The sequence below is a fragment of the Rattus norvegicus genome, chromosome 17, assembly GCF_021556685.1.
Source record: "Rattus norvegicus strain SHRSP/BbbUtx chromosome 17, alternate assembly SHRSP_T2T, whole genome shotgun sequence".
NCBI classification, from domain to species: Eukaryota; Metazoa; Chordata; class Mammalia; order Rodentia; family Muridae; genus Rattus; species Rattus norvegicus.
The window spans coordinates 21,704,354-21,717,388 of NC_141550.1; the positions used below are offsets into that span (position 1 = coordinate 21,704,354).

General features: G+C 42.8%; 1 protein-coding gene across 25 annotated transcripts in view; it reads right to left on the bottom strand.

Annotated features, from left to right (window-relative positions):
• Positions 1 to 13,035, bottom strand: part of Phactr1 (phosphatase and actin regulator 1) — a 477,602-nt gene that overhangs the window by 198,834 nt on the left and 265,733 nt on the right. For 8 of the 25 annotated variants that reach the window (XM_087590501.1, XM_087590495.1, XM_087590504.1 and 5 more), the window contains exon 2: positions 9,838 to 9,985. The gene's annotated coding sequence lies outside the window, so the exon portion shown is untranslated. 25 annotated transcript variants of the gene reach the window in all.

The following is a 13,035-nucleotide window of genomic DNA, read 5'->3' on the forward strand; positions in this document are numbered from 1 at the left end:
TATGACGGTGATGGCTGTAAATGGAAGATTGGCAAGAACAGGAGGAAATAGGACGTCTCTGGAAGCTCAAGGCCAAGGACTTTGGGGCTAGATATTGTGACTCTTTTGCAAAGGTTGGAGTTTATGGCCCAAGGTCTTGGGGAACCATTTTAAGAAATTTTCAAGGAGGGAGAGCAGAAACAATCTAGCGTTCGGGGTTTTACACACTGTAGGACTCAGGAAAGGCGAGGGAAGGAGATCCCAGGAAGAGGGGGAGAAGCTTGCGGAATGGGGGTTTCTAGGAAGGAGGAGAAGATCAGTGCACAGTAGTGCTCAGCGACACTTGTCTTTATGCACATCAGATCCATGTGGGCACCAGGGAGCTTCCTCCAGAAGCACTAGGGAGGGCAGAGTGAGGGCTGAGGGAAGAAGATGAAGATTCAGGAGGCTTTCAATAAGTATGCATTGCAGATAGCCAGGAAGGGTGTTAAAATTAAAGAGAGAGAGGGAGAAATTAAAAACAGGCTATAATAAAAACTGAAAAGAAGCCAACTAGAATGGGCAAATTGGCTGTGGCACAATAGCGAGCTTGGACCCCCTTTTCCAGATCCTTCCAGCTGCTCGAGTCGCTGCTTCTGCGGTGGCAGCAACTGCGTCGAATCACTGCTGTAGTTTAGATCTGGACACGGAAGCAGTGGTCCAGTCTTTGCCTAGCATAAGGAGGCCCCAGGATTAACACCCAGTACCCAAGCAGCAGCAGCAGCAGCAGCAACAACAACAACAACAAAAGTACATGAAGACATGAATATGCTTCTTATAGTTGTTACTGACTTGGAATGTATTAAAATAAGCCAAAGAACAGTTGTACTCGATTCAACTGGTATCGAGAGGTATGAAGATGAGCATCGCCACTGGAATTAAGAAAAAAATGAACCACTATGACTGCACTGGCTAGATTTCCGCCAACTTGATATACATGCGGGATCCTCAATTGAGAAAATGGCGCACCTTCCTGATGGATGATTGACGTGGGAAGGCCCAGCCCACTGTGGGTGGAGCTACACTCTGGGCTGGTGGTTCTAAACGCTGTCAGAAAGCAGGTGGAGCAAGCCAGGAGGATCAAGGCAGTTCGCCACACTCCTAGGTGGCCTCTGCATTGGTTCCTGCCTCCAGGTTACAACCCTGTTTGAGTTCTTGCTGCCTTCCCTCAGTGATGGACATGGACTTGGAGCCATGAGATGAAATAAACTCTTCCCTCTTCAAGTTGCCTTTGGCCATGGCGTCTCATCACATCAGCAAGACAATGGCCAAAGCTATTCTCAGCTGCATCTTTAAGCAATGGACAAAAAATTATTCTGAAAGTGTTGTATTAAAATAATTATCCCCAATTAAGAGTGCTTTTGTAAACCCAGAGAGGCAGTACAAAGCAGAGAAAGAATTACAAAGGCATAGTTATAAATCTAGTTAAATGGAACCTTGATAAGTGTATTATTATTAAACTCAAGACACTCAGTCCTTAAGTGCAGAAGATTGCTAAGATGACTAGGCTTAATTGATTTACATTTTAATCACCATCCGACATTTTCACCAATTCATCCGACGGCGGAGGCTAGCTCTCAACCTGGCTGCTCTGCCATCGGATAATGAAACTGGAAGGCACTAGGCCGGCCTGTGAATGCAGTTTATAAAGAAAGAAAAACAAAACAAAACAGAGCTCAGAATCAAGTACTCTCCTGTCTCAGGGATGTGGGAGATAATGGGACAAAGGTGAAAGGAAGGGAAAGGCCAAGAGCTAGAAGTGGCTCTGAAATCAGCCTCCTTTTAAACACAGATCACTGAAAGGCTGCTTTGCTTAAGCCCTCTGTCCTCAGTCTCAGTGGCAGGAGGGAGAATGGAAAGCCAGGCTAGCTCAGAGCCTGCAAGCAGAGGGAGGCCTGGGCTAGCATCTCCTGGGGACTTCCCAGCAGCAGATGCAAGGGGCTTTAATAGGCAGCTAGGTCTCTCTGTGTGACAACTGGAGTTCGTTCAGTCTGGAGAGAAATGTCCGGAAGACAACTCTTTTCTTCTTTCTTCTTAGAAATTCAGGAAAGATCATATTTGACTTCTGAATGATTTTGGTCCTGGTGAACCCAAAGCCTCTGTGTGTGCTGTGACCAACCTGGGGTAACTGCACACTCTCTGTGTATGTGTTAACTGTAGGTAGGCACAGCACTTTACTTGGTTCCTTACTAATGCATTTCTCAGGGTGGCTTGGCTTTCGAAAGGCCCCTCTCTTCCATAGCTCCTCTTCCCCAGGCTGGAACGTGTCAGCTGCCTTGATCCTGTGTGTGTCTTGGGCAGGAAGCCACAGCTTTGTGAGTGAGTTCATGAATACAATGGCCACGTCATGTCCAGAAGACATTGTTTTGCAGAAGTCTTCCTGGACCTTCGACTCTTAAAATGTCTCTGCACATTCTTCTGCAATGTTCCCAGAATCTTGGCGGGAGGGGATGTAATGTGGAGGTCCCATGTAGGGGAGTTGGGGGTGGTCTGGGAGAAGTTGGAGTGGAGGAGTAGGGGTGGATGATGTATAAATTCACCGTAGACATGTATGAAATTACAAGGAAAGCAATAATAAAAATGCCCCCTTTGAGGCCAGCACTGATGGCCTAGTGAGCAGTAATTGTTCAGCCTCCCATTGGGCTACAGGTCAGAAGGAAGCCACTATGGTGTGTGCTACTTGATGTCTGGCTGGAGATAAAAAGGACAGGAGGAACAGGGCATGTGGGCCTCTTGAGAGGCTGCCCCTGTGTGCGAAGTGGAGGATCCAAATTAAAACCTGAACAGAGTTTCCTGTTTCTTGTTCTAAATGCAACAGTGATTCTCTTAGGCTCTGATGGGGGACAGGGCTGGTGATGGTGGTGGTGGTGGTGGTGGTGGTGGTGGTGGTGGTGGTGGTGGTGGTGGTGGTGTGGTGGTGGTGGTGGTGGTGGTGATGTGGTGATGGTGGTGGTGGTGGTGATTGTGATGATGATGACAATGACGATGATGACAATCCCACTAATGACTTAAGCATGTCAATCAGAGGCATCACCCAAAGGCCCATGGGGTAAGACGTAGTCTCAGACATTTAAGTCTCAGAGTTTTAAGTCTCAGACTTTTAAGACATAGTGGAACCTTTAAGAGGTAGGGCACAGTGAGAGAAAGGTTCCTTCAAGTTTTTTCCTTGAAGGGCGTGTCAGAGCCCTGATTCCTTCCCATCTCCTTTTTGCTTCCTGGCTGCTATGAAGCAAACGGACTGTCTATACCCCCCACCGTGATGTTCTTCTTCATCACAGACCCAGGGTGACAGGATCCTGTGAGGATGACATCTCTGAAGTCATGAACTGACTTAAAACTTCCTCCTTGTTTACCCACACAAGACTGGCACTCAATCAGTCTCATTCACATTCCATCATGGGTAGGGGTGGGCTCATGGGCGCTACTCTTCCTTGAGAAGGTCTGGGCAACTAATGATTGCTGGGGCAGGGGAAGTCACTTTCCTTGGTGGTCGAACCCCTGGCAGGTTGCTTGTATTTCATTTTCTAGCCTGCCATCCATGTTCGTGCAGCTCTGATTGGACTTAGTGGGTCACCAAAAGAGAAAGTAGAAGGGCGACTATTTGGAAAGTAAGGGACATTCTACAGGAGAGGGAGGGGTCAGAATAGGCAAATTAGTGGTAAATCTGACCAAATTCAATTGTATGTGTGTAACATTGTTAAATCAAAACAAAACAAACCCTTTCCTCTTTGTAAGTTGATTTCATCCCAGTATTTGCCACGGTGACAGAAAACACAATGACAAGGATACCAGGGACGACACTGAGGGTTGACATGGACAACAATAATGACAGCTGCCATTCCTTAGCCACTGCAGTCGGGCCAGCCCTAAGCTAAGCACTTGTATGACATCACCTTTCCAAGCCCTCACACTGCTCTCAGAGTCTGTGACATGTGGTGTCCCCACTGGACAACTGGGACAACTGGGGAGGGGCTAATGAATAGGAGGCAATAACTTCCCAGAAGCAAAGAAACACGTGCTTTTTAATTAAGACATGCCTATTTTTAAAACATCTCCCCGCTGTGTGAAAGGTCTGGCTCTTTAGCTCTGTGTTACTGACCAGGCCACAGGAGGTCTTCAGGAATGAGCAAAGTGATGATAAGGTTACAAAACAGATGCTGGTCTGAACAGATTTGAGCTGAGCATTGACTGAGGGAGGACTGTAATCTTACCCTATGGTTCTGTGAAGGATGCCCACACTGGACCACCAGGGCATTAAGGGCTGTAGGGCATTCTCTTTACCAAGTTGCCTATGCTGTGAACTAGGGTTGGAAGAGCAGCAGGTGCCAGTTGAGACTGGAATAACCTTGAACCTGCTTCTTAGGAAATGCTATACATTGTGTAGAGTTAGAACAATGTTAATTTTGAAACCAAGGCAGTGTGAGTCCAAATTTATCCCCTGGTAGATTATGGTGAACCTGACTTCTTAGCCTCCATCAGGGGGCTTCTTCCCAGGGGTTTCACAAAGAATCTGGCCTTAATCCTAATACTTGAGATAGCCATGTGGCCCTGGGCTGGCCAATTGCCTTCTACCTCCAGTGATTTACTCAAGGATGAGAGCAAGCAATGAGACTCAATTCTCGAGCTTGCTGGGACTCTTACCTGACAGGTTACAATTTGTGAGGGGTTACAGACCAGACGTGTTATCGCCACAGTCAACACTGGAGCTACAGAGTGAAAGGTCTTCATCCAGCTTTGGTTAACTAGTGAGCAGTCCAGAAGCAGAGAAGAGACGATCCTCTTATGTCAAATGCTTTACATTTCAGAAGAATGGCCTGGAAATGAGGCTATTTCTAGTCCATGACCATAGGCAGTCAGGAGGGCAGACCGTGGTTACCAGGCCAGAGAAGTAGCTCCCATTTAAACCTTCAATGACACAGACTCAGTGTTACAATTACCAAAATGCTAGAGGTTATCAGCAGGGTTCCTCTTGAGACATTCAACACAAAATCCCTGTCTCAGCTCCCAGAATTTAAATCTTCAACCACAGGCGTGTGTAGTGGCTACAAGAATCTCAGCAAACAAGCTCTCCCTCATTTGATCCACAGACTGTACACGACCTGGGAGCAGAACTTGTCTGTTTAGCTTGCAGATGAGTGTGGAAAGCCCGTGTTAATCCATAGGCAATCTTTAAATAGTGTGGACTCTTCGTTCATCAGGTCTAATGTTCTTGCAGCGACATAATTTGTGCCTTCCAGAGTCAAACCAAACCTCAGCTAAGCCTGATATCTCCTACAGAGATCAGTGAGCTCTTTCTGTTAAGCCAGAAGGTAAACACACTTTAGGTTTCATGGACCAGATAGTTTCCATTGTAAATGCTCATCTCTGATGTTGCCCCATGGAAGGAGTCAACCTATACTAATGTACAACACAGTGTTCTAATAAAACTTTATTTATAAAAACAAGCATCTAGTCCTCAGGTTCATACTTTTCCTGTGGCTCAGAGCTGCAGGTGACCTTCCTGCCACTTTGAGGGGGAACAATGACTTAGAATTGAGTCAGGACAGGAGAAGAGAACCAAGGGTGATTTGGGTGACAAGACACTGTTATGCTACATGGAACCTTGCTTCTAGCAGAACCTGAGATGATTCAAACCCTGGACACCTTTCTCTCATGAGCCAACAGTTCTCTCTTCCACTTAGTTTAGGCTGAGTTAGGACCCATTCTTTATTTGCACACCAAAGGGAAGGACATGAATTTGTAAAACTGTACATAGTCTCAACTGCGTCGAAAGTCTCCTAACTTAAACCAAAGCCTACTGCACAAACCAAATTCACCATGTAATCCTAAGAGTGTTCCGCCAGTGCTTTCTCTGTGAAGTAGGGATACTATCAACTTAGAGGGATTAGCAGTTGCTTTGAGTCAGATCATAATGCTCCCATAGGCCATATGTTTAAGGTACAGTGTTAGCTGATGGTCCTGTTGGAATGTGGTAAAGTTGTCAAGAGCTAAGGCCTAATAGGAGGAAGTTAGGTCACCAAAGTTGTAGCCTGGAGGGGTATTTTTGGGATCTCACCCCTTCCCATCTCTCTCTTTCCTGGTCAGTGTGGGATGAGCAGTGTTACTCTACCATGTGCTGTCTCTTGTGATGCACACTGATGACGTGTTATGGCAAGTCCTCAAATAGCAGAGCTGGTGACTGACCGCGGACCAAAGCCTTTAATATCAGGGGCTAAAGTCATTCTTCCATTAAGTCGATTTTTCTCAGGTACTTTGGCATGTCAACACAGCAGGCATATCCTGACAGTTCCCTTTGTGGTAGAAAGTGTGTCCCTATGGGGGGCCAAGTAAACATGAAAAGGCTTCTCCATACCAGGTAGGCAACAGGACAGAGAGCAACTTCTCCAGGGATGGAGTATCCCTTCACTATTTGCATGTGCCTTGGGAAATGGCACAGACTTTGCATAGTCTCAACTGTGCCTAGAGTTCTCTAACCAGTTGATCGCAAACCTGACAGCACACAGACTAGACAGGAACACTGGTTAAAGTGAATCTTCTTCCGTATCAGAAGTGCTGAATGTGGAACATGACTGCTAAGAAGAAGCTTGGGTATCTTCTGGTCCTGACCTTTCAGATCACTGGGAATTCTTTTAAACACCCAGCGTTCATATGATTCATTCGAAATACCAGATTCTCATTCTATCTCATTGGATCTCCCAAACATCTCCATCCAATAGGAATACATTTTCCTAACTTTATTTCCCTCTAATTACAACTGACACACATTACATCACATGACAAATTAGCCTTTTAAAGGCTCCGAGAATGTCTGTTATGAATCTCTTAAGCCTACTTTAACCCTTGGTAGCCCAAGTCAATTACATATAGGACTAGTTGATGTTTCCCTACAGGACATTATGAAGATCTTACAGGCTCTTGTATGCCCAATGATGCACTGATGTCTTGTTTGTTGCATTAGACAGTTGCAAGAAAGAAGACAAAGAGGCACTCAAGAGGCTTGCCCAGAATGCACCCAGTTATACAGGGAGTTATATTCCTGTCTAGAGCTGCTGGAATAGCTTGGTGGGTAAAGACGCTTATTGCCAAGGCTGATGATTGGAATTTGATTCCAGGGACCCACATGGTATAGGAAAAAAACTGACCACAAGTCTCCCTGTGTCCATCACATAACAGGTGAGGCACCACACACACACACACACACACACACACACACATACACACACACACGCACACACACACATACACACACATGCACACACACATACACACACATGCACACACACATACACATACACACACATGCACACACACATACACACACACGCACGCACACGCACGCACACACACATACACACACATGCACACACACATACACATACACACACATGCACACACACATACACACACATGCACACACACATACACACACATGCACACACACATACACACACATGCACGCACACACACACATGCACATACATTCTACACACACACACACACACACACACACACACACACACAATTAAATGAATGCAAAGGATTCCTGACTCTAGAAATTGTTTAGCATGGCTCACACATTGTGTTATGGGAGTGGTTTGAAGACACTGAAGGCTTGGCTGTATGAGCCCTTTGCAAACAGACTTTTTTTGCCATCAGTCCTGTCAAAGTTCATACACTCTTAGGTCTTATATCATCCTTGAGCTTGTTCCAAGATTTCCTGATATTGGCCTGTCTATTGAGAGCAAGATGCCAAAGAATCATATCAAAGCATGCATTCCATTTACGAACCATTCTTTAGTCTATTTCCTCTTCGGCTCCAAGTTCTCATTTCCTTCCTCCGATGACATGACAGTTTCCTTATGTGGCTCCCGTTAGCTCCCAGACCAGTTTGTAGTGCCATTTATCATTCCTCTAGTGAATATGTGGAATCTAAACAAGATTTCTAGGAAGGATATTTTTTGCCAGGATATTGATTCTTGGTAAAATAACCTGATTTTCTTTCTCCCCTTTCTAGGTGGATGTGTTACCATCAATGGCTCTAATTGGGCTTATCTTGACTAGTGCTCAGAAGGCAAGAAATCTTGTCTGCGTGTTTGCAAAGAATTTTACAAGGAATTTTCTATTTCCCCTTGTCTCAGAACACACATAGACAGTGGGTTCTATTAGTTCATTTTCAGAGGCAAATGCCCTTCCTTTAGTCCCATCTCTAATGACCATTAATTATTCTTCTACTTGGAAGATGTTAGAATTTTAATGCTATCAACAAGATAAATTCTTGGCCAATTTTGCCCCATAAGAAGTTTAGCGGTCTGGAGAAATGGCGCAACAGTCAAGAGCACTTGATGCTAGTGCAGAGGATCCCGGCTCGGTTCCTAGCATCCACATGGCAGTTCACAACCAGCTATAACTCCAGTTCATCCTCTTCTGGTCCCTGCAGCTCTATGCATGTACACCATGCACGAGCACACACGCATACATGCAAAACACTCATATATATAAAGCAAAACTAAATAAATCTTTTAAAAGTAAAAACTGAATTCACTTTCCCTTTGGCACTTTTTTTTAATATTTTAGAATTCTTATGACTAAATATATGTATGTATGAATTTGGACTCTGAACCTCAAAGCTATAAATACTCATCATCACTTAGTGCTAAGACTTTATGCAAATTAGCATCTCAGAACTGTATTTTTGTTAACTTCAATTGGATTAATGGCATTTATTATGCCAATTATATGTATCATTAGGTTAGCATGCAAACCTATTTAATAAATGATCAATAAATATTGTCTGGCTTCACAGTTTAGTTATTGATTGCTTAGGCCTGCTGCTCTATCTATAGAATCTTGGATTTTCATGGGAGCTGCTCTGTCTTGGCTGGAGGGCATCAGAAAACACAGTTAATGACCATGAAATGGAGCCCTTCCATTCTGCCAAGAATCAGTGCAAGTAACTGAATGGCAGTCTCACCTGAGACTCCTTCACAAGTTGCTCAAGGGGAATTTTGCTAGAATTTGGGCTTACAATCTGTCCACCATCTTCTCCTATTTCCTTGCAATATGGCATTCTAATTGATATAGCATCTTGGCAGTTTCTTTCCAGGTTTTCTTAATGAGAATTATTGTGACTAAATTAGTTCCAGCTGAACTTGTAAAGTCCCTTCTCTCTGCAAAACTTTACTATTGACTAGTTAATTTATCTCTGTGGTGCTTGGGTGGTAACCAGGGTTGTGTGCATGCTAGGTAGGTGCTGCGTCACTAGGCTGCACTCCCATCTCTTCTTTCCAGGATGTCTGAGCACTGATAAGGCACTGGGTCTTGTAGAACAAGCAGGAGCACTGCAAGAACAGGTTGAACATCACAACTGTTGTCCCCATACCTGTCCTTTCTGGATCTTTTGAGGGAAGTACAGTTGGCCTTCTATATCTACATAAGGAGTGAACTAACTTTGAAAGTACTCAAGAGGAGTTTGGCTTTTACTAAACATGTACACACTTTTCTTGCCATCATTCCATAAGCTGTTATACTCCATTCAATATAATAACTGTTTATACACCAATGACATCAAATCCTATATAATAAACCATCTAGAGATGATTTTTATTATCTAAGAACTGTGTACAGGCTTTTTTCAAATACTATGCCTTTTACATAAGGGACTTGAACATGCAATTTTTTGATACTTGTAGAGAATATGGTTATAATGTTATAATTTGTCAAGCATATATCAGACAATCCAATACATGGGACTATTGACCATTCTGAGGAATTGTCCTAAAATAAAATCACAGAAGAATCTGTGGAACTGAGAGAACATACCCAGAATCTACGTGCTGAAAGACGGAGAGTGTTGGCTTTGTAGCAGAATGATCTTCAAGAGCATTATTCAAACAAAGCCAAGGTCCTCAATCCAAGTTCCAATTTCAATACACCATCAGTATCTGGAGGCATCCTTGACTTCCCAAGACTTACATTCAGAAAAAAAGAAAAGAAAACTCATTGATCTAGACTTATGCCTGAGAATGTGGAAGCAATATGCAAATTCTAGGACGGAAATTGTCTATTGAAACTTCATCCACCCCAGGAGCTATTGTCTGAATGGCATAGTACCTCTCTCCAACACAGCCTCCATGAGGAATAGCAATCTGGCTTGGCCTGACATCCTTCTTATTCTCCTTGCCAGTGGAGACAGTGAGGTCCAGCTGGGCTAATGACATACACAGCTGTCTTTCCTGATGAGGTTTCTACTTTATCCACTGGAAGAGTCTTCGTCTGGTACAGAGCTCAGCAGGGAACAGGTGATTGCTCAATGGGAAGGTGTCTCTGGAGCTCATCAAAGAGCCATGTGGGCTACTGGGAAACTGCTATGGAAAGTCAGGCTCTGTCTCTGAAATGCAAGACCTGTGCTATACAATCTCACTAAGCCACAGTTCCTAACTTTGACCCTACTGCTCAGTGAGATGTACTAACTTCTGTATGGACGTGCCTATAGTATACAAGAGAGTCAACAGATAGCTCACACGGACCATAAAAGTAGTGGTTGGCCGTTGTTAAACACTTGGGTAGTTATGATGACGTTGGAGCCTCCTTATGATAAACCAACAGGAGAGATGGTTTATGTTTGAAAAATACAAAAGGAACTGTTAAATAAGACAGAACCTCATTAAAAATTTTTTTGTCAAGAACCCACTTGACAAAAATTCAGATTCCTCTAGGGTCAGCGCTTAATGAAATCAAAGTCTATACTTAAGGTTTCACTTAGTGCTCCAAACTTCGTTCTGCTCATTGACTATGTCATTTTAAATTAGCTGATAATATAGGAGTATGAGGCCAAACTCTGACCACTCAGAGTGAGCCAAAGGGGTCCTGTTTATTGTTAGAGATAAAAATAGAGTGGGGACTCCCACTGGGTATACATGCCTGTTTGATTCCTATGGGACTACATACCCTTCTGCAGAAATAAAACATTTTGACTTTCCAAAATAAGTTAGATTGTATAATAATTTTCTTCAGACCCCAGACCCATTTCACACAGCACATCACCCTCTCTTTACCAAAGAACAAATTGACAATGGCCCACAGAATTTCTTTTCCCCTTCCTTTATAGTGAACACAAGATTGATTTTTGCCCATTCAAAGATGGTTTCTTAACCTCCTATCACTACAGGTGTGGCCTGCACTGATCAACCTTTGATCAATGAGATCTAAGCCAGTTTTGATTGTCTCCAGATAAGTCTAAAGGGAAGAGACTAGACAGTCCATCAGTCTCCTTTTCTCTTAAGGTTCCTACAGCAGAGATTCAATCAATGGCTGGCACATGGCAGCCATTGGGAAGAACAGGTATAATTTTAAAGTTATGAAGAAAGTGATCAAGTAACATCTTGTGGGCCATTATATCTAGCAGCTTTGAATGACTGCCTATGCACTTCTTTTATAAGAAGTGATATATACCTATTTAACTTGTAATATCTCTATATTATTTTACTTTTGTGTACTGGACTTAATCCCAGTGCAAGAAAGTTACTTGCTTTGGTATATATGGAGTGTTGACGTGTTCAAATCTTTCTCTCCTTTTCTCTGGCAGAATCTCAGGAACTTTTGTAAGCTGTTTCTCAGCCTGTAATGAATCTAAATCCCTTCATAACTTTCATTCCAACATTTGAATATTCATTTAAAGGAAGCTGATCTTAAGGTGGAACATACGCGCGCACACACACACACACACACACACACACACACACACACACACACACACACAATTATACCCCTCTGACCTCGAACAACATTTCTCCTTCTCTGTGTACTTGATTTAAATCATAGCCCTTGACTCTCCCAGGGCTAACTCTTCCTCAGCTACTTTATTCATTCCCGTGGCTTTAATTAATAAGGAGAACCTGGCTATTTCTAAATTCATACTTCTAGCTTAGAAGGCTCTCTGATACAGTGCTAACTGTCTGACTCCAGTCAAGTTACCGTTCTGGTCTTTATCACATCTATAAAATGGAGATGACAACAGCATAGGGGAGAATAGGAGAGTGTTGCATATGAATAAAGGCTTCCAAGACTGATATGTAAACCGAGTGCCTAAAGTGAGTGATTTTTGGTTGTAATCATTTTAATTTTTTTTTTCATTTTGTCAATGCCTACTGCCTAACTGTTCTGAGAGAAGTTCTTTGGCTTTTTTCCAATGCCAGTTTTCCCTATACTTCCAATCAGATTCAATATTTTTACCCATACTTCTCAGAAATGATTCTTAATTGCTAACTCTGTGCAGCCTTCCTCTGGTAGACCAGTTGCCTGTATCACAACTACTTTGTCTATTATGCTGCTTGTTCCCAAGTGTTTGCACAGTAGCTATCATGATATCATGGGCTTGGATTGAGGACTCACTGATTTCTCTTTGCTCTTATGAGAGAATCTAGGGTCTTCAAATCTGCATGGAGAAGAAGTTTACACATCTGTGGAAACTGACAAACCTGGTCCTGGAGTGACCGGTTTATTTAAAACTGGGAATAATATGTGTTACTTATAGGTTTGTGTATTACACAAGCTTACCTCTGGCCGGGGTTAAGAGCCTAATGATTATTATAAATTTATAATAAAATGCACATAGATTCATATGTTAAGCATAATAAATCTTGCATTAGTATTCAACAAGCTATAACTGGAGAGTTTCTTTAAACTCTAAAATACAGTTGTAGGAATAACTTTAGCAGGAAGTTAAAAATGCACTAAAATGGTATGGTGGATTCAAAAAACAAATCTAAGCTTCAATTGGATGCTAAATCTATTTTCATCCCTTAGCATTTAATTTACATGAAAATGACACTCTAATAAAGAATGGGAATATAGTATTTATAGACAAATGACAGCATCAGAACACGCTGGCTCCTCAAATAAGACAAATCTATAATTGGTTTTTATTTTGGGAAAATAAAATAATTTGGGTTTTAATTTTATAGCTAAATTAACCATAAAGGCCAAGAATAATTCAAGCATATTCCCAACTGTGTACTG